This window comes from Mytilus galloprovincialis, chromosome 11 (assembly GCF_965363235.1).
Source record: "Mytilus galloprovincialis chromosome 11, xbMytGall1.hap1.1, whole genome shotgun sequence".
NCBI classification, from domain to species: Eukaryota; Metazoa; Mollusca; class Bivalvia; order Mytilida; family Mytilidae; genus Mytilus; species Mytilus galloprovincialis.
Genome location: NC_134848.1, coordinates 31231225 through 31236198, shown reverse-complemented (window position 1 = coordinate 31236198; position 4974 = coordinate 31231225). Strand labels below are relative to the sequence as shown.

The window sequence follows — 4974 nt, the reverse complement described above, 5'->3', positions numbered from 1 at the left end:
CATTTTCATTTGAGGAAATTTCAAATATAGTACAATACTTGAAAAATTATGCTCGTCTGCATGGTTTACCACAAGCTGCCCCACCTAACAGACATGACTCAGAACCTCATGTTTTGTTACCTACGTGTGAATCAAAACAGTCTGTGTTTGACACATATATATCAGCATGTCAGGCAGATGGAACTAAAAGTGTCCACTTAACAACATTCAAAAATGTCTGGTCGTCTTGCTGTCCACACATACGATTCGCGTCTTTACATTCTGTAATACTTGTAAAAGGTTACGAGAATCTGTCACTCTAGCACAAACCGAGGAGGACAAAATTGAAACATCCCAAAATTACATATCCCATATTGAAGCTGCAAGGAGAGAACGAGAGCTGTACAACGGATGGTTGTCAAAATCGCGCGACGAGTTTAGGAACTATAATCAAGGACAGGTTTTAAAGAATGTTCACTATACAATTGATTTTGCTCAAAGTATTAGTTTGCCACATCATACTGATCAAGTCGGTCAACTGTATTTTTTATCCGGTAGAAAGGTTAAAGTTTTTGGGGTATGCATTGAAGGAAAACGGAAACAGTATAACTATTTGGTTGATGAAGATGAGGGAATTTTAAAAGATTGTGCCGATACAAAGGGTCCAAACGCAACAATTTCCATGTTTGACCATGCTGTTGAGTGTTATGGTCTGAATGAGTCTGAATGTGGAATCCATTGTGATAATCGTCCAGGTACGTTACTTTCACTTATATTTCAGTACATTGATTTTTTTTTATTTTTAAACTCTTAACAAAAATAAAAATAATACCAATTAGCAATATACGACCTCAAAATTGTTTGCGGTCGTATAATTAGGAGATGTGGTATGAATGTAAATAAGACAACTATCCATTGAAGTTGAAATAAAGTGGATGTAAGAATTTATAGGACAACACACGTACTTCAACAATGAGAAAACTCCATACCGCACAGTCGGCTATAAACGACCCCGATACAAAGAATATAAAACAACACAACTAAGAAAATTAATATGTTCCATTTAAAAAAAAAGAAATTCTTCGTCTTGCAATTTTAATTTTGAATTTTGAGCAACACGAACCTCATGAAAACCGAAAGTGCTATGGGAGTATAAGGTGTTCATGCTATTCAATACATTTGTTCTAATTAAGATAAAACTGAGCAATTTAGAGGAATTAAATTGAAAATGAAACTACCAATTAAATGAAGCGTAAATATATTTTACACCCAACAAATAAAAGTATTTTAATACTTGTTGTTTTATTGTAGGAGAAAAAAAATCGATATATGACTGGTTATCTTGCTTGGCGTGTGCTAACTGGACAACATCAGAAAATAAGCCTAATGATGCAGTTTCCTGGTCATACAAAATGTTTGGTAGACGCTGGATTTGGTCAAGCTAAAAAACTGTTCCGCCGATCAAACTGATACTGTATCTCATTTAGCGGACATATTCCGAAAATCATCATCATCAAATGAAGTTGTTCAGTATAACCAAGAAAACAATGAAATAACCTGGCAATGGAGAGATTGGAAATCTTTTTTATCTGCGTTGTTTAAACCTGTTCCAGGTATCAGAAAGTATCATCATTTCGTCTTCCGTCATGACAAACCGGGTATTGTTATCGTTAAAGAAAAATGCGATGGGATTGAAAAAGAAATAAACATTCTTCGCCGTCCCTTAGAAGAGTTCGATCCGTTGGATCGTCCTGAAGTTATTCCTGCAGCCGGACTTTCACGTACCAGGCATGAATATCTATATTCAAAAGTCCGTCCATATACTAGGAAGGAATATCAGGCTGCATTTTGTCAAGCACCAGGAGAAGAGTAAACTTTTGAATGTCAACAAACTTAAATCGACGTCAAGTCATTATTCCAACGTTATACTGATTTTTATTTACGTTAGAACAAATTTGTATATGTTATTAAAATTAAAATTTCTCAACTAGTTTTCAAACGATCGTTGTCAAATTTTTTACATTGGATTGGCATTAGTATTTTCTGTTGAGGTAATATAAAATCTGATAATACATAATTTTTGCCATAAGGGTCGATTTTGCTTGTCGGGCGTCATATACATTAGTAGGTCCGCAAATATATCTGGCAGAAAAGTTGTTACATTTGTCAAGCATTTACATGATTGCCCAAATTGTTGTAAATCTGCCTTTTCGTGTAGTGAGAGCCGGTTATTTGTAAAGTGTGCACCACATTTTTGATGTTATTTCGAATAGACAGAAATAATATTATAGGTACGTCACATCCGGTTGTATACAAACGTAGGTCTAAAATATTCCCTTGACTTTGACGGTTGTATAAAATTTACCCTGCATTTCAATGCACTTAAATTTTTCTGAGTCATAAACATGTATGTTAGGTGTCTAAAAGCATCATTCCTTTTGATTTGATGGTCTTATAACATTTTTTGCAAAGTTAAGGTTACATAGTTACCAAAGCAGGTAACCAGTAAATAACAGTGTACAAATTGGGTTGTTTACTTCCGGTGATGGTTACTTTCTTACATGCAATGAAACGTTATGTGAAATTTTCTCTGTAGCTCTGGAAAGGATTAAACTTTATACATGCAAAGTATTTCGTTGGTTGAAATAAAGGTAAATATTGTACAATTTTTTTTAAAGTGCTAATTTAACAAAGACTAATAGGGGAAAATCAATGGTGGTGTTACACCTATAGTTATTTCTTATAATTTAATTCTAACTTTCATTTTAAACCAGAGAAAAACATGACCAAACGTTGATGACGTGACGGTCACATGACTAAATAAAGTATATGAGCTGATAAAAAAAACTTCAGCCAATCAGAAGAAGTGTTCCCTCAAAAATTTCATTTTTAAAGGATAGTACATTATCTGTAAAGAGACAAGAAAGATGAACAAGTTCAAGGTCCTTTTTTTGTATTTTTTAAGTTTGTACAAAACACATCATTACACAAACAAGTGTAGATGTAGATTCAGTTTTAGTGTGTTGCCCATAGGACTGTACTGTGTTTAAAGACTTCACTGTAGTAATAATTTTAAATAAATACATTCTATTTGAGATAAACTTCAGACATACCATAAATAATCTGAATTTGGTTAGGGTGTTATAATGCTGGTTTGGCCTCATACTTGGAATTAGCAGCAACACATGATATGCTCCGCCCCTGGCGTTCCTGATCACTGTATAGCAGTCTCAGTAATACCTTTGCACATTTGCTGAAGTTTTTCACTTTGGAAACCTTGGCTTCTAGGATTTCCTGAATTTAAAAAAAAAATTGGTTTGTAGATTTTACTTTACTGAACATATTTGCTATTTACAGCTCATCTTTATCATTAAAACTATTCAAGATAATAACCAAACACTGCAAAATTTCCTTAGAATTACCAATTTAGTGGCAGCAACCCAACAATGGGTAATTAGATTTATCTGAACATTTCATGGCTGATGGAACTTTACCTAATGAACACTTTAACCCCATGTCAGATTTGCTCTTAACTGCTTTGGTTTTTAATATATTATCCAAAAAAATGCATTTTACCCCTATGTTTCTATTTTTAGCCATGGTGGCCATGTTTTTTGACGAAAAAAAAACACAAACTATATTCTAGACACCCTAAGGGACATTCAGCTAAAGTTTAGTTGGAATTGGTTCAGTAGTTTCAGAGAAGAAGATGTTTGAAATAGTGTACACCAGACGGATGACGACGACGGTCGCCAAGTGATGGCTAGATATAACGAGTTTACTTTAATAACCCACAAAATATTGATGACATAACATACAACAATGTAATTTTATTCATTTAACCTTGATTTGATATTTGGTCATACATAACACATATTTATCTGATGTATAAATATTATTAAACCAATGACAGGTCTGTTTTTACTGTCAATATAATTACCGATAGAATATGGTCGATTTCTAAAATTATCAAAAAAGGTATCAAATTTTTAGACAAATATAGAAAAAATATTATTAAACCAATGACAGGTCTGTTTATACTGTCAATAAAATTCTCTATAGAATATGGACGATTAAAAAAATTATCTAAAAAGGTATCAAATTTAAAGGCAAATGTAGGAAAAATATTATTAAACCAATGACAGGTCTGTTTTTACTGTCAATATAATTACCTATAGAATATGGTCGATTTCTAAAATGATCAACAAAGGTATCAAATTTATAGGCAAATGTAGAAAAAATATTATTAAACCAATGACAGGTCTGTTTTTACTGTCAATATAATTCTCTATAGAATATGGTCGATTTCTAAAATTATAAAAAAAAGGTATAAAATGTTTAGGCAAATGTAGAAAAAATATTATTAAACCAATGACAGGTCTGTTTTACTGTCAATAAATTCTCTATAGAATACGGTCCATTTCTAAAACTATCTCAAAAGGTTATCATATTTAGAGGCAAATGTAGAAAAAATGTTATTAAACCAATGACAGGTCTGTTTTTACTGTCAATATAATGTTCTATAGAATATGGTCGATTTCTAAAATTATCAAAAAAGTTATCAAATTTATAGGTAAATGTAGAAAAAATAATATTAAACCAATGACAGGTCTATTTTTACTGTCAATGTAATTACCTATAGAATATGGTCGATTTCTAAAATTATCAAAAAAGGTATCAAATTTATAGGCAAATGTAGAAAAAATATTATTAAACCAATGACAGGTCTGTTTTTACTGTCAATATAATTCTCTGTAGAATATGGACGATTTAAAAAAATTTCTAAAAAGGTATCAAATTTAAAGGCAAATGTAGGAAAAATATTATTAAACCAATGACAGGTCTGTTTTTACTGTCAATATAATTACCTATAGAATATGGTCGATTTCTAAAATGATTAAAAAAGGTATCAAATTTATGGGCAAATGTAGAAAAAATATTATTAAACCAATGACAGGTCTGTTTTTACTGTCAATATAATTCTCTGTAGAGAAT

The 4974-nt window shown here is 31.7% G+C and overlaps 1 pseudogene; it reads left to right on the top strand.

Moving 5' to 3' along the window:
* Window positions 1-274: 274 nt before the first annotated feature.
* Window positions 275-1877, top strand: LOC143050720 (uncharacterized; annotated as a pseudogene).
* Window positions 1878-4974: the final 3097 nt, after the last annotated feature.